At 44.4% G+C, this 23285-nt stretch overlaps 1 long non-coding RNA gene across 3 annotated transcripts in view; it reads right to left on the bottom strand.

The window, feature by feature from the left end:
- Nucleotides 1–23285, bottom strand: part of LOC105853892 — a 126771-nt gene that overhangs the window by 34914 nt on the left and 68572 nt on the right. Inside the window, exons 3-4 of one of the 3 annotated variants that reach the window (XR_001145649.1) lie at nucleotides 22031–22210; nucleotides 15541–15684 (exon numbers count right to left, since the gene is read on the bottom strand). This is a non-coding gene — a long non-coding RNA (uncharacterized LOC105853892). Of the gene's footprint in view, nucleotides 1–15540; nucleotides 15685–21915; nucleotides 22211–23285 lie in introns of those variants that run through there. The other 2 variants (XR_001145650.1, XR_001145648.1) reach the window with 2 other exon arrangements.

The following is a 23285-nucleotide window of genomic DNA, read 5'->3' as shown; positions in this document are numbered from 1 at the left end:
AAATGTCCACAGAGAAACATTTGTCAGGAGCCTCCAGGAGAGAAATGAGTATTCCATAAAGATTTCATTTTTGTTGGAGTCTATCCATGTCTCTATATTGTCATAAAAATTCAATAGGAAACTTCCATAAAAAAAAGAAGGCATAATTAAAAAGAAATAGGGACAGCTCCAACTGAAGTTGAAGATTAAAGACCAAGAGGCCCAGGGCAGGCAAGGGAATTTTATGAGCTATCAAAGAAAGAAAAACACACCACACAGAAAACGTGCCCAGTAGGAATCAGCCTGTCTGCCTGTGTGAGCTGAGCCGTCCAGGCTGGGGCACTGGCCTCTGAAGGCTGGGAGGCAGGGAGGCCGGCATACAGGTCCCCTGTATGACACAGCAGTCGTCCTGTCTGTGGGGGTCTGTGAGGGGGCGGGAGCACTAGCTGGAGGGGGGATGGTCCCCGAGAGATGTCACATCTGCAGCCTTCAGAAGCCAACAGAACTCTAAGGAGACCCTGCACACGTGGGAACCACACGGTCTGGCGATCCAGACTCAGCAGCGCGGGGCTAGGCCTGCACGGGACCTGGGAGTTGAGTTGTTACTCCAGCAACTGTAGTGAGAGAGAAAGGGCTTTGACGCACCTCCAGGGAACTAGATCTTTGACCAACATTCAACTTCAAGGCCCTGACTTAGTTTTTTTTTTTTTCTTCTGGACTACTTTTTGATTGCAAAAACAATGGACGTTATTTGTAGAAAATTTGGAATGACAGAAAAGCAAAAGGAAGATGAAAACTGTCCATCATCCATCCACCTCACTGTATACATCTGTCATCTCAATGTCTTTATCTTCCCCATCTTGGAAAAATACAGTTTGCAAAGACAAAAATAATGGGGAAACCTCAATTATAGTATATGGAGACAGGCAGAGGGGGACCATTATCCAAAGCAGCAGAGAGGCCCACCTGATGGTTCCTTGGAGATGGAGCTGAGCAGGTGGACAGCAACTTTGCCCTCCAGAGTCCTGGGGTGCTCACAGAGACACTTGTCTACAAAGTGGGCAGGTAATGAAATGCAGGCCATGAGATTTGATCACTTGCCCCTGTAAGGACGGATCTTCTGCAGAACCATGAATGTGTGAGTTTCCCATCTCCAGGTTACACTAATTTTGTGGTCATGTCCAGATCCAGAGCCAATGCCCCCACTTCTTATGGACTCATCCACAACCCTAGTGGCTGGACGCTCATGTCTGGAGAGGTCCTGCCAAGGGGCAGCTCTCCTATCATCGCTTTGTAGCTATAGGGGCAGAAAGCTGGGGGCATTCAGAGACTGTTTCTTGGAAAGTAGTGAACTCCAGATATCTGCAAGTATCACTTCAAATTTGCAGAGCGGCAACTCTTGTTCTTGTACGATTTTTGTCATGTCGACAATATGATGCTGTAGGTGGCAGGCAGTGTTAATGAAGGCCACTGATCTTTGCACAAGAAACCAGTTAGAGATAATACAGTAATTTAAACTGACTTTCTTTTCCAATCAAGGCAAAAATCACTACGTTGTGTCCTAAAGGAGAATATTTCATACATTTTAGCATTCCCAGATTTTGCTCTATTTTTAAAGATTTATTTATTTATGTATACAAGAACTGGGGTACAGGCCAGAGGCGCAGGAGTGAGAGGATCACCAGAGACAGTGGGGAACAGAACAGGAAGATCAAGTGAAATACACTGCTGAGGGGAGCAGCGGATGGGTCAGGAGAGGTATGCTGTGCCATGTGGGTCAGCTCCCTGGTGGGGACTCGAACTCGCATTGCAGTGGCTGTGGAGAGCTCCATAGAGTTGTGCCTTAACCCATTGCACCACCGGGGAGGGCCCCATGGCAGATGATCCCTGGACTCTGTGAGTGGTGGTGCCATGGCCCAGCCTGAGCCTAATTGTCAGAGAGCAGAGGTTGCCCTGCACTGCTTCTCAGCCCCAAGTGGCCAGCATGTGACTAGTCACTGACAAATTACCAAACTCTGTCTCCACTCCCAGCTTTGAACCAACCAGAGGAAGTCAAGGTTATACCCAACCCAACCATATAAGGTGGCCCCTCCAGAGCCCCCCTGCCAACAAGCCGTAAGTTCTTCCCTCACCCCTTCCACACCCCAATGCTAAAGCTTCCTCACTCTACTGCTTGCCTTTGAGTCTCTGCCAAATGCAAGTGTGGTCACTTAGCAAGCGTGAACACATAACCTTTGCTGCTCCCATTGGGAGCCTTCTTTTATTTGTACAACTTAAATGCGATTCTGCCATTCCCTAGTCATGTGACTTATCAGGTCACTTCCGTTCCTTCAGGCTCCATGTGGGCGTCTCAATCATGGGTTGACAGCAGTAGTTCCTCCATAACTTGTCAGAAGGAATCACAAGCTCATTCTTGGGTAATGCATGCCAGAAAGCTTGGCACACAGCTCCCACCCAGTAATTACTGACCTCCAGGTTGACTGTGTTATGCCATTCTCCCTCCAAGAAACATAGAGCCAATCTTCTAGATCTCTCCAGGAAAGCCACTTTAGGAAGAACAAAAGTGTTCTAAGTCCCTTGAAACTTATTGGCCCAATCTTTATACCAAAATGAGAGCATAAAGCTTGGTAAACAGTGACGGCCAGTGGAGAGAGAGCTGATGAGCCTGGGAATTCAATACCACTGAGGTGGGTCAAGAAAGACAAAGGAGTGGTACTTATCTACTAGGTGTTTAGCAACACTGCAAGGTGCATAGGGATATCGTGCCCATTTTACAGGTAAGCTCAAAGAGGCATTGCAGAATCACAGAACCAAAACCTGAATGCCATTACGTGCTTGAGAAACAACAAGCTGTAGCCAGAGAGAGGGAGATTTTCCAAGCCAGCAGCCAGGAGCCCATATAATCAGGCAGTTAATGATAGGGGACAATATCAGTGGGTTCCACCAAGGTCTTTGAGAAAGGGGTCAGTGGCCCAAGAAAACCAGACATAGGAGATGAGCTGGGGCTGCATTAGGTTGGTCCCATCCTTGGCTGGGCTGGAGGGGACCCCGTGAGTTCCTAGGCAATCTCTCAGCTCCAAGAATCAGGCTCCAGCGACAATACTGGGGTGGGGTAGGGTGGGGTTTAGACCAAAGATTGAGATTTTTTTTAAAAAAATGAGCTCCAAAGCCAGCATGGTTCAGTTGACAGTCACGTTGATGCCAAGACACTGATGCAATGAACTCCTGTGGCTTAAGGCATACTTTGTCACAGGGCAGCCTTGGTTACCTGCAGGTCATACAGGGTCTCACGTGTGGGGAAATGGGCATGTCAGCCCAGAGGTGATCTCCACCCTGGCCTGTGTACCCTGACCAATTTATACAGCTGCACCAGTGGTGTCAATTGGAAGGTGAAAGAAAGCATTAAGAAGTGAATGGTGCCCTAAAGTGAGCCTGGTGGGATAAGCAGGCAACTGGCAGTAGTGATGATCTCAAACACAGGAAATCAGTTTGGGGAGAATTGGGGAAAGGGGTATTTTGTATTTGAAATATTTTACAACTTATTAATTTTCAATAAAATAATTATAACTAATTAAAAATAATTTCAATAAAATAATTTTCAATAAAATAATAACAGTATTATTCAAAAAAATAATACTGTTATTGATGAGGAAAAAAATATCACTCACATTATAAGCTGAAAGACAAATCAGGCACCCACCACGGTCTCATAAATGCACATGCTCAGTGTCTTACACCCTGCTGGTGGCACACGGTCAAGGATTGCGTGTCTTTGCCTCCAGCAAGAAAAACAAAGGTGTGGTTGGCCCAAGGGCACAGGCCAGAGCTGGGAAGGTGGGAGGTAGAGTAAATTATAACCCATCTTAGTGATAAAGGTTGGGGTCTCTTCTAAAAATTAGAATCATGCAATGAACAGAAAGAAAGGAAAGCAAAGAATTTTTATATTTATGTCTCTAAAAAGAAAAAAGTGGTGGCTCACACTTACATTGTACTTTCTGCATGCCAGAAAGACCTTAAGAATTTCATATACAATATATGAGGTCATCCAGCAGCACTGTGACACAGGTATTATCATTGACATATATATAGAATGAGGAACAGAGGCCCAGAGAGGTTAAATTACTTGCCCAACACCACAAAGCTAGTATGTGCCCAGGCACTCTGCTTCAGAATCCACTTGTGTTTCTACACCTCTACCATGTGGATCCAAAGGATTCAGATTCTCAAATCTGTTTGTTTGAAGGACTCAAATGCAAGTAGAGAAAATACAATTCATCATGCAAATGGACAAGTCTGGAGTCTAACGGGTTCCTTGGTCCTGTTCTTCCCACACAAAGAAGTTTTTGAATCAGCACAAAGGATGATGAGGACAAGGCAGAGGCAAAAAGTGAGTTTTTCTCAGTGAAGGGGCGAGAGACAGGAGCAGATGAAGCGATAGGGTCTAAAGAGCCCAGGTAGAAACATCCGCCTTTCTGAGAGAGCAGCAAGGCCTAGGAGGAGGAATAGCTTCCCCTCACATCTCATCTGTACCAGACAGTGCCCAGGCCTATCTCAGCTGACAAGCCTCAGGCTTAGCTTTGCGCAACTGCAGAGAACCCTGGCCTTATCGCTCCCTGCCTGTTCTCTAGATAGATCAGTGAGCCAGGACCCAGAGAAGAGAAGGACTGAGAGGCAGCTTCCAGGGTGGCAGCTTCTTTACCCTCCGAAGAATCTGACCATCCCAACCCCAGAGATGGTTTTAAGTAAGCCTGAATTGAGCTCTGAGATCCTGGAGACAACTCCAAACAGACCTAGAAAGCAGTGTCCTGGTCTCACCTTGATCCCCTCTCACCCTCTCAGTCTTCTGGGAGCACAGTTGGAAATGAAATGGCTGAGAAACAGCTAAGGAGGTGCAGGGTGAATGTGTACAATCTCATACACTCTCACAATCTCATACACTCAAGCGCCTATCAGCGACCTTGCACACAACACACATGCACTCAGCCTCACACATGCAACAAAAGGCACCAAGAATCTCTTAGTGGAGGTAATTAAAGGTTGACCTAATTTCTTTTGAAGCAATACGGTTTTGATGAAAGTCCCCATGATTTTATGACTGCTGCCTCAAATGGAGACGCTGGCTTTCCTGGGAAAAGTGTGGTGCAATAAATCTAAGTTCTGCTATAAACATGTACACACACACACACACACACACACTAAGGAATCTGTAACATTGGCCTGGATATTGGAAAATTTATAAAATAAAAGCAGTCTGTGCATTTAGCTTACTCCAGTCCTTTTCAGTGTGATTACAAAAAGTGGAAAGCAATTGCCTTTGGAAATCATTAGATGGGATTGATGGGAATTCACTTATAGAAATACAAATCTTACATGAGAACATGCAAAATTAACACTGCAGACACATAAAGAAAAGCTGGCTTAATACCATAGGGTTGTGCTCAATTAAAATCCATTCACCTGGTGATGGGAAACCCACGGGGATTACAATTGAGATGGGGAAAAAAAATGTACAAAATGATGTAAAAATAAACTGTTATATATATATTTAAAAAAAAATCCATTCACCTGGATTCTGGAGTCTCTTTCTTGCCTTAAAAAGTGAGCACTTTAAAGTGTCTATGACTGTCTACCCAATTGTTAACATGCTCCCAGGATGACTCTTCAAAATACTCTTCCCTGAGTTATCTTCTTATAGTTTTTTTTTTTTTCTGAACCATGACAGATAGCAGAATTACTCCTTCATAGTTAAAATGTGCCAGTGTTTTCAGAACAAAGTCTGATGTTGGGTTTTGATCTCTGCATCCACAGAGAGAGCGAGTCTGTGACTCCAGGCAAATTCTTTCATCTCTCTGGGTCTCAGTAAATAAAGGGGTTAAAATTACAGCCAACAAAGCATAGGGACAGAGCTAGATCCCATGATAAAGTCTAAATCCATCAGCAAGAAATGCCCATCACTGCTCTAAATGCCCAAGGTCACCAACAACTCTTCTGATTAACTTTCTCCCCAAGGTTCTATGTCCCAAACTACCATACTTCACTTTTAAATAATAATGTATTTTGCCAGTTTAGGTTGAAGAAAAAAATATACTTATCTATCAAACAGTAGTCCTGACTAACAAGTAAAAAAACAATGTCTCTATGAAAACTATGATGTAATTCCAATCAAAAGTAAAAGTAATGGCATTTAAGATTTTAGTTATGAGTAACTACACATTTTATATTTGGAAATTGTGTTTATAACTTTGAGCAACTGTTGTACAAATCTGTCTATTCCATTCATATTTTGGGGTTCCATATCCTGGGTCTGAGGATTACATGGTTGGTGGCCTCTAAGTTTTTGGCATTCACAATATTTAGTTTAAGAAATTCTGGCTGCTCAGGAGGGGAGAATATCAGGTATTCTCATCTACTGGCAATGAAAATGTAATTTTGTAAAATCTTTGTGGAAGACAATTTTGCAATATATTTGAAAATCCTTAAAATATGTATAGCAGAATTTCTAGCCCCTGTTGGAGTTGTATAGCACTCCTCCTGTAGATAATAATCACAAACTGTGAACAAAAATTTTAAACAAAAGTTTAAAGCCAAGTTTTGAAAGCATTAGAAAGCAAGAAAAGCACACAGAAACTGAATCTGACCTTGGAAAGAAGGAAATGCATTGGGTGAGCTCTGTGTCTATAATTTTCCTCTGAGGGTCTCCCACCTGCCAGGCAGAAAGCTGCAGTCTTATTGCTTAAGGTGTCAGAGGACAGAGTTCAGGACTGCCAGAGAGCTGGAAATTGAAAGGAACTAAAAGTTGGAAAAGTTGAGCAGCAATTTCAACTACTGCCACTTAATGGGAAACAGTGTTTGGAGTTTGAAGCCAAGAGAGAATTTTTTCAAGAGAGATTTTGATAATTTTTTTAGAGAGTTGATGAATACCTTGGGCATTCCATCAAAATCCTAGGGATGTCACACCCGAGAGCAAAGACCATGTCCAAAGATGACAGAAAAATTCTGTCACAGCTAAGAAAAAGACAAAAAAGACTTGTCCTAAGAGTTCTAAAACCAGGGCCCTCCCTGATGGTGCAACGGTTTGGAATGTAGCACTGTGAAGCTCTCCACAGACACTGTAGTATGAGTTCAATTCCCTACCAGGGAGCTGAACCACATGGCACAGCAGACCTCTCCTGACCCACCCGCTGCTCCCCTCAGCAGTGTATTTCACTTGATCTGCCAGTTCTGCTCCCCACTCTGTCTCTGGTGAATCCTCTCACCCCCTGCACCTCTTGCCTATATCCCAGTTCTTGCATGCCTAAATAAATAAATCATTTTTTTAAAGTCATAAAACCAAGCTTCTATAACTTCAAGGTAACATGCCATGATTAGCACTGCTGTTGTCAAAGGAAGCAATAGGATGCATTACTTCTAAGTCTATTGTCTAAAATCAACAGTATACAATGAAAAACTACCAGATATGAAGAAAACTGAAAAGTGTGCCCTTATACACAATTGAAAAAAACCATTAAATAAAAACAGACTGAGGTAACTTCAATGTTAAAAATAGAAGACAGGAAGTTTGTAGTATTATAAGTACATTTATATAGATGTGTTATACGATAGTTTTGTGCTTGAGGACTTAAGAGATGGGGAAGCTCAGTAGAGAAGCAGAATTTTTTTTAACTTTTCAAAAAATTATTTTTAAATGCATGGAATTTCTCAAAGCTCAGAAATGAAATTTTCAGTGGGCAGAGCTAACAACAGGTTGAAGGCAACAGAAGAAACAGTGAACTAAAAGAATGGTTAAAATAACTTGCAATCTTAAAAACACAGAGTGAAAAAGACTTCCAAAAATGAAAGTGTTTCAGTAATGTTTGGTATAGCATCAAATAGTCTAGTCTATGTGTCACTGGAATCTCAAAAGGAGAAGAGGGGGAAAATGACAGAAAACGATTGAAGATGTTCTGAATTTGAGGAAAAGCATTAACTTAACAAATCTCAAAAACTCCAAGGCAGATGAACATACACATGTGAAGGCACTTCATAGTTAAACTGTTATGAAACAAAGAGAAAAAGCTTGAGCAGTCAGAAACTATCAGACAGATTCAAGGGATCAATGATCTGAATCTCACTGGACTTTTAATCACAAGGAATGAGGCCAAATTTCATGGGATAATAATTCCTGATGGTGTCAGAATTCTCAAGGTGTTTCTTCAGGCCCTTTCTACTGTGGTTGTTTTCACATCTGCATCTTTGAGATTACTGACTCACTCTTCCATATCTTTTATTCTACTTCCTAAAAATAGAAGCTGTGTATTTTGGTTACCAGAAATTTTTACCTCCATTGATTATTTTTAACATCTTGCAGTTCCTTTATTTCTTTATTTAAAGTTTCAATCTTGATCTTCAGTTTGTGGATTGTGTTTCTCACAACATTCTTTTCCTTTTCTGCATCTTCTTGTATCTTTCTTTCTGGTCAGGTTTTCTGAGTTTTGTCTGTGTTGTCCAAATTATTTGACTTCCTTAATTATGGCATTTTTGAATTTTGAATTCTTCATCTGACCAGAAGAAAACTTCTTCTGTGTCAATGTTGTTGGATTCTGGAGATTAAGTTTTTTTGTGGCATACTGTTCTCCTGAGGGTTGCTTGACAATTTGTTCTTTTCTTTTTCCTTATTGTTTCATTTTGGATTGGCTCTGCTATAGATGGGGCTTCTGTTGGGTTTGGGCCTCCTTCTCCCTCAATTCTGGGTGTTCACCTCAGCACAGGTGATCTGAGCAGCTGGGGTCAGTGGGTGGGACCTCTAGCTATTCTCACCTGGTTGTAGTTTATCTGAGTGAGTACCCAGGGGGCTGGTGCACTGTCTCTCCTCTTTGAAAGACTGTGTGCATTCTCCTGGGCTCCTAGTGTCCAAGGTGAAGGGAAAATGCAGAATTTACTATACAGGGAAGATGGAGGTTAAGCGTCGGCAGCTGTGTTAGTGAGGGCCACTGGGTAGCCATGCTTGGTTCCAGAGGAATTCTTCCCAGGGTCTGGGACCTCTCCTGACCATGAAGCAATGGGCACTCCAGATGTGGGCCTTGACCTGAGGCTCAACAAAGCCATCTGGATCAAAGGAATGAGTGCTTATGTGGTTGTCCAGAAAATGCAATTCGGATGAAGAGTGACCAAACAAGCTGTGTATTTTGGTTATCTATATACTTGTCACCACTTTCAAAAATCTATAGTCAATGTAAATGAGTAACCACTGAATATCAAATAAAGTTATAAAGCCACAAAAGGATCAAAGCCTAAAACTTATGGAAGAAGACATGGAAGTTCTTTGTAATCTCAGTAGAAAAATATTTTTTAGAAAGGACACGAGAACCATGCAATTTTTTTTAAATGATAAATTCATCTTTGTCAAATTCTTCCTTTTAAAAGAAAGGAAATGAAAAAGAGAAATCACAGATTGGGAGGAAATATATTTAGTCAGCTGGCCAATATCCTATAAATCCATAATAAGAGATGTAAAACTCAATATTAAAAATAGGCTAAGAATTAGAATGAAAGCCTCATAAATGGCCATTAAGTTCATGTAATTAAATTTCATGGTTAATATTAATTAATTTTATTAATAAATAAAATTACTGTATTGCTTGTTAGTTATTCATTATTATTCATAATTAGTAGTCAGGGAAATTCAAATTAAAACCACAATGAAATATCATTTCTCACATACTAGAATGCTTGCCATTGTAAAGACTGACCATACCAAAGGCTGGCAACGACATGAAACAACTGGCGTGTCATGATTTTCTGGTAGGAGCACGCAATCAGTGTGAAAAGCTGTTGCAGTTACTTATACATTAAATATGCACTTACTGTGTGACCTAGACATATTTCTCCTAGGTATTTTCCCAAGAGAAACAAAAGCATTTGTCCACAAAATGACATATCATGTTCTTAACCACTTTATTCATAGTACTCCAAAATTAGAACTAGCCCAAACAGCCCTCAACCAGTGAATGGACAAATAGTTGCATGTAATTAATTACTTCTCAGCCAAACTGAGGACAGACACGATCACGTCAGCTCTCAACTTTCTGCTGTGGTGAGGATAGGCCACAGGTAACATGGCGACCGAGGTAGGCGGGACACGGAGAGGTAAGAGGCTGGTTGATACCTGCAGACCACGCGGGAGAGGAGCGCTGCTTCGTTGTGAAGCCAGTCCTTTCTCTCTGACTGCCACGAGAGCCATTTCTGGCATCTGGGCTATGTCTTAGAAGAGAGAAGAAACCACGTCGGAAACTTAGACCACATTTAATCGAACATTTAAAGAAGAAACAGAAAATTTCGGCTAGTAGAATGAAGTATTTTGTTGCTACCAATAGAAAGGGAGCCTTGAGAACAAGAGGAGTTTAGAAATAAGAAAGGGTGAAATTATATATTTTTGCACTTCTGACAGGTAGTTGAGTTGTTTGTGTATTTCTAGAGGGTCCACAAGTGGAAGGTATCAGCCTGGGGGTTGAGGGAAGAGAAGGGCAGTAGGAGCCTGAAACCTCAAGGATTCCAAATCTGGGTTGGGGTTCCTTAGCCCAAGGTGTGCCCTGGCTAATGTAGCACGCTGGGTAGACTTTGCTAAGCTGGGTTAGCTTAAGGGAATTTGCTCTCCCTTTGAGATTCAAATGAATTTGGCACAGTTTCACCTCCAAAGAAAGGTATTTTTGAGAAATAGGTTTGTGTTTTATCAAATATCAAAACTTATTTAACATTAGCCCTCATCATTCTCATGAAATCCTAAATGTTCTTAAGGACTCATCTTCCATTTCAGAACTCACTATCCACAAATCAGAATCCAAGGGCAGAAATTGGTGAAGCCAACTCCTTCCTCCATCCTCCCCCAGTGGACCAGGCTCATGCCTCATTGACAGGATCAGGTTACCAAGACCCTAGACCAGTGTAAGATGGCACTCAAATGAATCCATTTCTTTAACACCAGTAATCCTTGAATCACACGTGTTAGTATGAGCAACAGAATCCGCATCTTTGAACTTCATCACCAAGAGCTAAGAGAAAGGCAATCTCTTTAATCATGGAAAAGGTTAGGTCACTTGGGTTGGGAATGGATTAGGGCAGGTCCCAAGTCTGGGGGAGCAGAGACTAGGAAGGGCAAAGATTGGCATGAAGCAGGAATAATGTGGTCAGTGCTCACAGCTGTGTTGAACAACATAAATTCTCATACCTCAGACAATGGCAATACTGGGAGAGCTTGCTGGCATGCTAACTCCTGGTTAGACTTAGAAGAGAGAGGAAAAACTAGTAGTTCCAGTTTCTGTGTGGCTTTTGGATCCTCCCTTATCCTACGTGAGTCTTCACTATGCCTTTCGATGGTAGGTTGAATAAAAACACCCAAAGTTATCCAGTAGCTAATTCCTGGAAACTGCAAAGAGGCTTTTCATTGAGTTGAAGCTCCCAAGATGGGAAACTCAGCTGGGTTAGCTGGGTGGACACTAAATGGAACATTAGGCCAAAGGAGAGAAAGCCATGGGCAATGGTGCACTTTTATATGAAAGAAGGGGCCATAAGCCAAGGAATACAGGTGGGCTTTAGACACTGGAACAAGCTAGGAGGCTGAATACCCCCTAGAGCCTTAAAACAGAATCACAATTAACTCTAGCCCAGTGAAACTGAGGTATCTAAACTCCAGCACCATCAGATAACATGTGTGTACTGTCTTAAGGATCTAAGGTTGGTCATAAGAAACCTTTGCTTGAGAGAAGACGGTAGGAGGCCCAACAGGCTGACTTGTCACATCCCAGGAGCCCAGACCTCTGCCTGCTGCTGGGAACATCCCTGACCTTCCAAATCAAGACACCACCCTAAAGTCCTCAAGAAAAAAATGGTCAGGTCCTGTAGGGTTTTGCAGAGCTTTGGGGAAAGCTGTGATCTCTATCAACTCCTTGGGCTTTTCACCAGCTCTTGGCCTCCAGCACATTGGACATTGTGTGGCCCTAAGGAATCCCATGCTGGCTTACTAGCCTCCAATGCAGTAGCGAGCCCTGGCAGCTGGTGTTGTACTGGCATCAGTAGGACAAAGAGTAGGCAAGCTGCAAAAGCTCTCAGGGCTGATGTGGCACCTCCACAGCCAGTCTGTCTGACCTGGCTTATACGAAAGACAAGCACATACTGGAAACTTCCACTCAGAGTAGGAGTGGCTGAAGGCTTGGAGGTCAACCCCGGGAGCAGCCTCTGTTACTCCAGCATTTTGATCATAGGGCCTGGGGACAATGGGCCAGGCTGCCGGTATTCTCTACAAGGTGCATTAACAAAGTCAGGTAAAAAATGAAACATTTCCTTCTGGCTCATTTTGTCCCAGCCTCAGCCCATATGTATTTCTCTCACTGTTTCTCAGTGCAACAGGGTGTGAAGATGGGAGGGGAGAGGCTGTAGCAGCAACTCATTGTGGGGGAGGGTAATTTGGTCAATGCTCCTATTTACTGAAATGGCTTTCTACTGACAGAGAAAAAAGTCCCTGAGTAAAGGGGGCCCGTAATTGTTTGCTTCCTATTGCTTTTTTTGGTTACAACAGTAAAAACTGTCCTTCAAACATAGTCCCAAAGGACATCAGAGTTTGACAATGACGAATGGGGAACAGATGTTTCTGGACCGTCAGAGCGGCAGCTTCCTCCTCGCCCTGTGTGCTCCGGGACACAGGGAGCCCGGCACTGTCCAGCCTCGGGACCAGACACATTCAGGTGCGGGTCCCCAGTACTCCGACTCTAAGGATGTGAGGAATCGACAGGCCAGGTTCCCCCAGATTAAATTGGGCAACTGTGGCTTTTAACTGCCTTAGGAATGAGGGTGTGTGCCTTGAATGAGGAACTAAGACAGACCCTGATTTCCCAGCAGGGTCTAGCTCAATTTACAGAGTTCTCGCTCCTCAGGCCAGGGAGAGAGGAACATCTGCTTTTCTCAAGACCCACAGTCAGCTCTGCAGCTCTGTGCTACACTCACAGACAACAGCTAACTCACGTTCCTACGTCAGGGTGTTCAACACCTTTCCCCTCTCCCTGAGAATCTGTCACAGGGTAGCCCAGAGTGGGGCCCCACCTGCGTGCTCAAAATTCAGTTCACTGCAGGTACACACAAAAGGGTCAATAACGGGTTTATTTACAAAAGGGGAAAGGGAAAGGAAACAACCCAGGGAACGAGAGCGGGATACAAAGTAACTGGAATACCTTACCAGCTTGGCTAACTGAACACACCGAGTCACGCGGTCCGGAGAGCTGTTTCCCCAAATCACCCAAAATGTCCCAGAATTCCTGCTAGCTCCGCCCTTGGGTCCTCACAGTTCACTCCCTGGTACTGCTGGGAGTTGTAGTTTCCAATCACTGAAGTAAGGGATAGAGTCCAGAAAGCTGGAGTAGGGGATGGAGTCCATAAGACTCTGCAGAGTTCCTTTAGGACATCCTTCCCTTTAACAAATCCACATGGCAAGCATGTAGGGATGGGCAGAAAGGGGTGGCTCATAGGGTGGAAGCTAATGGCTAACGTACCTTCTTCTGCTCAAGCCTCCTCAGTGTGTCTTCTGCCTACACTGGTGCCCACCTCCTCAAGGGGAAACCAGTCACTACAGGGTTCACTTCAGCTGGTCTACAGGTTCTTGCTGCCACTGCCCTTGGATTGTCCATAGGGAGGCTACAGAGGATGGAAGGATAAAATTGGGTCTACTCCTAGAGTTACAGGGCACCCCAATGTGAATTGGGTTGCCTGTCTGTGGGTCCTTACCCGTGTGCTTAAGATTCAATTGTACTGTGGACATACAAAAAGGTTCGATAATGGGTTTATTTACAAAGGGAAAGGAAAAGGAACAACCCAGGGAAAGAGAGAAAGATACAAGTTAACTAGAGCATCCTACCAGTTATGCTGACTTGGAGCTCTACTAGCACACTGAAAGCTGATCAAGAGCCAAATGACCAGCTGCGAACCACAGGCCAAGAGACCCCGGGAGCCCACATGTCCGGTTCTATCCCAACCTGGCTGCTCAGCTCCACCCAGTGTGCTTCTCATTGGTATTGATGGGATTTGTAGTTCCAGTATCTGGGGTGGGGATGGAGTCCATGAAAACTGTACCTGATACACCAGGGCAGCTGGTACAGGAGGCTTGGGGTGCCCCAGGGAAGCAGAGGGGACCTGCCATGAACCTTGCGTTTCCAGGTCATTTGACACCCAGGGTCTTTGACACCCAGGTCATTGCTCTGTCCACCGGAGAGCAGCAGTGGGGATAAAGGTGCCCCACAATCTTCCCCTCCACTCATGTCCTCAGGTATGTGGCCGGTGGAAATCAGTCACCATTCCGTTCACATTAAACACCACTGCGACCTGCTGTGTGCTGGGCTCCAGATCACAGTGGTTAGGAAACAGGCTTTGGAGTACTGCTCTGTGGGGTCAAATCCCAGCTCCAGGACTCACGCTCTGCGTGCCCTGACCTCCCATAACCTCTAGGTGCCTCAGTTTCCCCATACTTAAGTGGTAAGAAGCTTAGTACTTTCTTGTGGAGCCGCCTGTGAGGATTAAGCAATAAAGGGCCTGTAGAGGGCTCAGGCTGACTTGACATGAGGGAGTGCCAATGCAAGACAGGAAAAGAGGCTCCGAGCGCCAAGCACCTGGCCTGTGTGGTGGAGTGGCGTTGGAACGCAGGCAGTCCATCCGTTTGTGTACAAGCCCCACACTCGCCAGCCGTCGGTGGCTTGCAGTGTACGCACGGAGCTTGGGCCTTGCTGTCCATGCCACTGATGCGCCACAGCTGACTCCAGATGGGAGTCAGAAAGTGGCTGGCAACATCGTCATCATAACGCGCACTCTGAGCAGAGGACAGGGGACGAGGGGGTGGCTGGAGCCCAGTTTGCTCTTGCGAAGCACTTCCTGAACTGCACATTCGGTTACCACAAATGAGTCAAGGTCCCTTTCAAGTGGCTTGCTGAGCTTCCCTCTGATCTGGCACAGCTCCCCGGGATGGAGGGCAGCAGCCTTCCCTGATGAGCTGTCAGGCCCCCTTGGAAGTCCCCTCACTGGGCACTGGCCCCCACTCCTGCACAGGCCCCCCTTCCCTTCCCTTCCATCACAACCCCATGGGCAGTCATGTCTTGTCCTAACTTTACAAATGGGAAAACTGAGGCTCGGAGGGAGCTGTCTTGGATCACACAGCTAGGGCTAGGATTTGAATTCACACCTGTCTGACTCCTACCTGTCCTGGCACACTGCAGTGAGAGGAGGCCCCCTTCCTGGCCTGGGCTAAGTAGAGGCCTGGAAGTTCTCTCTGACCCCTTTTTAAGTTCGGTCCTGGGAAAACTGGGACATGGACATGGAAGGATTAGAACTTAATCCTCCTCAGTCCCAGAAGGAGACAGGGGCCTGTGCTTTCTTGACAGTGAATGCAAAGGCCGCGAAGTGTTCCCTACTGGACTCATTCCCAAGAAGAAAGGGGCCACTCTGTCCACAAAGGATCTCATGGGAAAGACCATGGTTCCCTGGAAGAGGAAGACAGTCACAAAAGGCTGTCACTAAAGCCTGGTTTTGGCATCAGACACTTGCCTGGGTGAAGAGATGCTCAGCTGGGAAGGGTCTTTTATCCTGGGGTGATGGAAATGGAGGAGGGGAGGAGCATGACTTCACTGTCCAGGAATGCATTGTCTGAGTCCTCACACTTCTGTGGGGTCTGCCTTGAGGGTCCTTTGGGGGTCCCTGGACAGGAAGGAGGGATAATCAATGGCACTCAGGAAGTAAGAGAGCAAAAAAGAAGCAGGTGTCTTTGAAACACACAGCCTGTCAAAAACTCTAGCTAGTTTAAATTCTGCCAATGATATTTGGTTTTCTGTTTTTGCTTATGTCATTGCTGTTTTGATTTGGTCTCAGTTTTCACTGGTAGGAAAGTCAGAGGGCCACAAAAATGGGAAAAAGAAAGGTCAACAAAATTAAACAGTAACAGTAGCTCTGCAACCCTGACTGTGTTGTAGAACTCTCCCATCTTGTTGAAATGGAAACAGGCCTGAGACTCACATTGATTTTCCTGGTACCCTTTGTCTTTTCTTTAAAGACAGCTTTCACTTAGAAAGATAATGTACATCCTCCTTGTAAAATATTAGAATGTGATAAAAGACACTTGACCACTGCAGGGATAGAGCTGTCTTCCCCAGTCAACCACCACACTCCCTTTGATGTAGGTCTTGTGGATTAAGTAGAAACTTTTAGACTTTGTTTACTATTTAATTTTTGAGACTGGACTTGGTGCTGTTGACTTAAGGATATGCTAAAGAAGTGTGTCCAACAAGTCAAGTCCCAAAGGGCCACAGTCTCCCTCTCAGAAGGGCCCAGAAAGGTCTAAATTGCCTCCAGGCTCTTCCTCCAAGCAACACCTCTGCCTTGTTTGTGAATCTCTCACACTTCCTCTCTAACCCCCCCCCCCTTCTCCTAGGCTGACTGGCAGGCATCAGCATTTCCGCTTTACAGACAATGGATCCAAAACTCTTCAGAGTTAAGCCTCTGGCCAAAAATCACCCTCACTGGATGGTTTTTCTACTGTAGCAGTGACCCCATGCCAACAAGTTCTGCCTACTCACTGAGACCTCAGAGAGTGATGACTTTCTAGCCACAAATGTTCTGCCACCTTTCCCCAGAGGAATCCAACTTTCCCCACAAGAGCCAGCTACTCCAACTGGAATGTAGTCTGGCACTGAGGTTGAAGCGGACTGTTGTGTGAGTGGTAGCAACTGAGGTGGGTATCCTCAGATGCGAACAGTGGGACATGCAGCAGAAAAGTAAGAAAGTATGAAAGCTGTAGGACCCAGGGTCTTGAGAAGTCTTTCCAAATAACACTGCACATACAGCAGACTTCACACAATTGTCCAACGAGTTTGGGAGACTTGAACAAACTTCCCTTCTTAGAGATTTATGTTAGCCAGACATTAAAGGACCTGAGAAGTCCAGTTGTGATGGAAACAGTTCAAGTGTCTAACCCAAGTTTTCCCAAATATAACTATTCCAGAAAATTCTTTCCTGGCAAAAATACTTATTGCTAGCCCTGTGGGAAATCTACGAGATCTGCTGACCCAGACATCTCAGGATAAGAGGGAGGAAAGATGCTAGTCCCAGGGCTTCCTAAGCAGTTGTGAACTCCTGTGACCTAATGGCAAAGGCCCTGACACTGGATCTTGCTTCTGGTAAGATAGCCAGACCCAATGTCTAAAACTCTAGAGCACTTTCAATGATGACTTAAGTCTAAAAATGTAAGGTCTCAAGCTGTGGCCTGTGCGCCAAATCCAGTCCACTACCTGTTTTTGACAAATACAGTTTATTGAACATGGCCACTCTTGGGCCTTTACATATTGCCTATGGCAACTTTTGTGCTGCAGTGGGACAGTTGAATACTTATGCCAAAGAACATACAGCCCACAGAATCTGAGATATTTCGAGAAAAGTCTCTGATCCTTTAGAGAAAAGGTTTGTTGAGCACAGGCTTAAAAAATAATTAATGGAAACCACCTGAAACACTGATTTTATAAACCTTGATACCATGAGAAATGTAGACTCTAAATGCCTTCATTTTGGACCAATTCTATTTCCGCTGTGGTTAAATTGTTAACATAACTAATACAGGGAGTGAGTGAGTGAGAGACAAAGGATAAATAAAGAGAATGAAACTAGGAACCAGAATGGGGAGGTAGAGAAGTTTTATTACTTAAGAATATTGAATCTGAAGTCAGAACAAGGCTCAGATTCCAGTGCCATTACTGGGTAGGTTGTTCATCCCATAAGCCTCTGCTTGGTTATATCTGAGAAACCTGGAGATGATGTCATCAAGTGGGCAGGGTAGTTGTGGAAGGTCCATGATGAGCTCACAGGTCTAACACCACTCTGCCACCTCAAAAAGGACAGAATGTTTCTTATTAAGCGCACCCAGCATGTATTAAAATGTTCAACAAGTGTGATTCCTACCCAGGAATTATTCTAGGGACCCATAATCATACTTGGGGGCAGGCAGTATCTGGACTAGTCAAAAATGCCTTTCTATCCCAATTAGCTGTTAGGTGCTAATTTGGGTCACCCAAGTGTGACCTTCACCCTGTGTGTGGGCATTGTGTCATACCTAACTAGGGCACACCCTGCTGCTCCCATATACACCACATGGCTGCCTGGGAAGCAGATGGTCTCATGTGTGCAATCCACAGATCCAAGATGACCCGTGGGCAAATGGCAAGGCGTGAGACTTCCACGCTGCAATTCGTGATGGAACATTTGGGATTCTGGGGGGCAAATCTGAAAAGACCAGCTCCCTGTCAGCTGGCAAGTTCTGCCCTGAGAGACGCTGGTGTTTATCTGCCACATCCTTTAGTTTTTATTGCACTCAGTTGCCTTGTATATTTAATGGGGAAATTTACTGAAGTGGTTACTAAGCCATGGGGAGAAGGGGGAGGGGAGAGGGGAGAAGGAGGAAGAAGGGAGAAAGAGTGTGTGGAGGCATTCTCAGACCCTGAAGTTGGCAAAATTGCCTCATTAATCAGACCTGTGCTGGGATGCCATGTTATTCATGTTTAGGGCATTAAAACTTGAAGCTAAAATTTTAGCAGAGGTAATTTGAGTACATGCAGCCTGTCTCTCCATAATAGATTTATGGTGTTTACTCAACAAGGGATAGGAACTTTCAGGGAAAGAAATATTTTTCCCTCCCTCTTTTCAAAATGCATTGTCAGCCCACAGTGACCAAGTTCCCAATTTTTGTGTGAGTGTATAGAGCTTTAAAAAAAAAAAAGTCTCGAGGTGATAAGAGCAGACCTTCTCGCTGATCTTCCCTATTGTGAGCCCAGTTGAAGAAGGGACAGGTGTGAGCTATCAGAGCATGATGGCGGCTTGACGTCCCTGCTAGTCCATACAGCTGAATTAGGAACACCTGCGCCTTGGCTGCCCACAGGGAGGGACTGTGGGAGTTTGGGCTGGAAGCCTCCGCGTTCCTGGCTGAGGGCTTCTTGGGTACATTGTGGTTACAGTTTTGGTCCAGATTGCTGGAGACCAGAAAGTGAGGACTCCCCCATGGCCAGTTTTTCACACCTCCTTCCCACAAGGAAGAATGTCTTTCCCCATCAGTCCAGGCAGAGGTTCCTTTAGGAGAGACATGGCTGCTCAGAAGGGAACTTCTTTCCAGAAGGGGATTTCTTTGCCATGCAGCGTGCGTAACTCTCATCCCACTTTTGACAAAGTGGCTGAGAACAGAGAAGTGTGCTGATGTGAAAGTGGGGTGTCCATTTCTCATCGCCTCTGTGTGGTGGTGCTGCAGGGGTGGGCAGGGACAGGGTCCCAGGTTGGTCACACCAGCTGAGTCTAACTTTGCCTTGGCCTGGTGTGCTGGTGATGAATTGGGAACAAAAATATCAACACATGGAATTGTTTCACAAATTAAGTAAGCATTTTTAAGAAATTTAGTTTAACATACTCATTGTGAGCATCAGCTTGTGGCTTCCCAGCAGAGTCATTTTGGGGCAAGTTGCTCACCCACTCCGAGTCTCCTTTTCGCTCTTAAAATGGGGACAAGTTGTTACCTGCCTCACTGGACCACAGCTGAGTGTGTGTAAGTGCTTTCTAGAACAATATATGTTCATAGATTTTCAATAAATACTGGATTTCTGCCTCAGTTTGATGGAAAGAGGCATTTCTCCTTGATGTCCCTGGTTCAGCTTTACAGAAACAGAATTTGTACTTCTGAGGAAGCAGAGGTTGTACTTTATGCTGAAGTCAGAAACACTGGCATAAGTCGAGCTAAAACCTTTGTGTTTACACAGGCTGTAGGGAGAGCTCAGTGACACCACAGTGTGTTACTCAGATAGAGGATCTGAAAGTTCTGCCTAAAGCGAACACCATAATTTCACAACCTCCTTCATTTTTTCAAAACAGAGTCTGGCTTTCCAGTACTTATGTGAGTGTGTGTGTGTGTGTGTGTTCTGTCATCTAACCCAGTGTGGTCCAACAGATTCAAACTAGCACTACTTAACCCCTCTTCTGTAAACACTAGAATTTCCCTATTTGAACTAAATATAAGAAACATGAAGTTAAACTCAAAGCAACAGTTTCCCTCCCTGCACCCTGACTTGCTATACTGGGGAAGCAAGTCTGGGACTGGGGTTGGCAGAAGAGAACTGAAGATATTTCGAAGATGACCCGCACTTACAAGTTTTAATTATTGGGCAAGAGCTATTTACCAATGGAAGGGTTACTTTCAAATCTACCTTTCTCACAAGGGGGCCTGTTCAAGCACACACACACACACACAAGTGTTTGTGTCGTTTAACAAAGAACTTTCAAGATAGAACAGACACACAAACACGGGTGGGAGCTGTGTCCTGTCTTTGCCCTTAAAACTCCTGCATTCCATCTTCTGGCTGGAGAGCCTGCGACTGAGTCTTTAACTAGAAGCAATTATACTAGAGTCAACCAGCCAAAAAAGAAGACAACAGCACCCCCATAACAAAATGACTTTTTCAAGATTATAAACGCATCTTAGAACTGCACTCATTTTTTCCAATTTAAATAATTTGAAATGAATCAAGGAGGAAAGGCTGGCACTAACCACAGGCAAATGAGTTTCTCAACAATTTTGAGATAGCCTAGCCTTACAAATAAATTCCCAGCCAGCTTCACAATGAGGGACACTCTTCTCAACTAGAAAGCTTGCAGAAAAGAAACTCCTAAGAATTTACCTGCTGTCTCCTCTTGCCTGCTCTAGGAGAGAGGCTTGCACAGAGCGCTTGGAATGTACAGAACAGTTTACTAAGTGGGGCCAGTCCCAGCCTTCCAGAACTAAACGCACAAGGACATTGCAAGGACCCAGACCATGACTTATTTTTCCACAGAAGGGACTCATGTGTATGTTCCTAACATTTAAAGAGGTAATGTGCCTGGAGAACAAGAAGGGGTGTTTTATAAGCAAAGATTTGGGTGATTAGGAGTATAAGGTCAATCAGATAAAGATATTATACACATAGTTTGAATTTTAGCTAATTAATTTATTTGGAAAGGAAAAGGAGGGCAATGGACGGTATTAGGACTTGGTTTCCCATGAACTGCTTCTCTTAAAACACTTTGTGGTCTATTTCAATCCCATCTTTTAAAAGGTGCAATTGTTTTGTGTTCTAGCAACACTGCTGGAAATATTTATTCTTAATGTCCACAGTGTCCCTGCCAATGGAAGCATTTTTTGACAGCTCGCCTTTCCAGCCTTCAACAAACACAAATGTGGTGAGGGGACTAGTAGGCATGGGGAGAGTTGACCAAGACTGGGCCCATCGGGTTTGTGACTCCTAAGCAAACTCCCGTGGCTGTCACAGTATTGACAAGACTACACGCTTAGGATAGACATGGCTTCTTCTGTCTCCCACTATTTCAAAGCACCTTACAGATCTCGTGCTCTGCAAAAGTCCATGAGGTTTGAAAGCCAACAAGTCATTCTTCATTTGACAGTTAGGGAAATTACAGGGCAGAGGTTAGACGACACCTCAAGTGCAAGTCAGTGCTAGAACCCAGGCATTACTGGCTGTTCTCCTTTGTCACAACGTATTTTTGCCCAACCCATTTTTTTTTTTAAAGTTTATTTTTACATCATTTTGCACATTTTTTTTTCATCTCCATTGTAATCCCCACGGGTTTCCCATCACCAAATCACCCCTGTGCCACCACCATAGTCCCGTGCATTTCCCTCCCTTCCCCCCGCCCCCCGTTTTTGGTCCCATTCCCCACTCCACCCCCACAGAATGTCTCTGGTCTATGGTTGTTCATTATTTTTGTTATTTTCTCGCCTGGTCCATTATACTCCTGCTATGAGTGAAACCATCCGGTATTTTTCTTTCTCTTTCTGGCTTATCTCACTAAGCATGATCTTTTCCAGCTCCATCCAAGTTGCTGCAAAAGACATGTGTTTCTCTTTTTTGGTTGCTGAGTAATATTCCATTGTATATATGTACCACATCTTTCTAATCCAGTCATCTACTTTTGCCCAACCCATTTTTATAAACAGTATTTGTAGACAAAAGCAGTTGTTAGTCACCTGTCCAGAGAAAGAAAGGTAAGTCCTCGGCTATCACAGAGATGTCTTCAGAGTCACTTTTTGCTGCCAGACTTCAGCTGTCTCTGTCTTTCCATTTCAGTATCTCAGAAGCTGCCATGAGGGAAATGGAGTGAGGGTCCATGTGTAACGAGGCTCAGCAAGGAAATGGGGTGAGGATTTCTAATTAGAAACAAAAATTAGTTTGGGTTAGTTGTTTTTCTTGTCTCAGAAACTTTCTACTGTGTGACTTTCTATTGTTTGGTAAGTTTTGCTGCTTTTAAGGGGGAACAATTAAGTGTCCTAAAGTGTTTCTTTTTTTTTCTCATAAATTAAAATAAAGTCATTTTTTGGTGCTAAGTGTCTCCTAAAGTAGCGTTAAGAAGCAGAATCATGAGGTTTTCAACCATGCACAAGACTGACAATTAGCTAATAAAAATCCTTTCCCCCATTTCCTCAAAAGTCAGTTCTCAGAAAAACAATTCATTTACTGTACGTACCCTGTTTACCAGCAAGGTTAAAAGTTCAGGAAAAGAAAGACAGCAAAATATTTACATTAAAGCCAGTTGAGGCCCCTATACCGTGTGGGGCTCTGTAGTTCTGGGGCTGGGCCCTTGGCACGATTGTGGCAGCCACGAAAGCAGAGCTGTGACCCACGGGTGCTCTCCCCACCACTCCCTGCCCTCTGCTTCCCCCCAGACAGCTGCCTCTGCCTCCCCTGCTTTCTAGACTTTTTCTTCCTTTTGATATTTTATATTTTATGGGTTACTTCACTAGGACCCATTTGGAGTGTTTTTACTGATGACATATTTCTACTATCTCTTGACCCAGGCATGGTCTTTCAGAAACTTCTCAATTTTAATGGACTAAATAATGATAACATTCACCACCTGTTGAATCTGTGCTTAGTGCCCCGGATTATACTCAGTGCTTTCATGCATTTTGGCAAACTCCCTCCTAGGTGGGTGTGGTAGGCATCACTGTGCCTTGTCGATGGATTTGGAAACAGCCTCAGAGACCAGACAACTTGCCAGAGACCGTGCAGTCCAGAACTGGGCATGTATCACCAAATTCTCTAATTGATGGAGTTTCCATTTCCCCCAAGCCCCAAAGAAGAAGTCTTACAGTGACTGTGTCTTTGAGGATGTTCCTGGGTCGCTCCTGCCTCAGGAAGAGGCATGTTAAGAAAAGCCAAGTGGCCTTTCGCTAATCTGAGCAATGCACTTCCAGGGTGTCAGCAGCAGAGAGAGGGGCCGGG

Source organism: Condylura cristata, unplaced genomic scaffold (genome assembly GCF_000260355.1).
Source record: "Condylura cristata isolate star-nosed mole 26May11 unplaced genomic scaffold, ConCri1.0 scaffold00020, whole genome shotgun sequence".
Lineage (NCBI taxonomy): Eukaryota > Metazoa > Chordata > Mammalia > Eulipotyphla > Talpidae > Condylura > Condylura cristata.
This window is presented reverse-complemented; position numbering and strand designations above follow the sequence as displayed.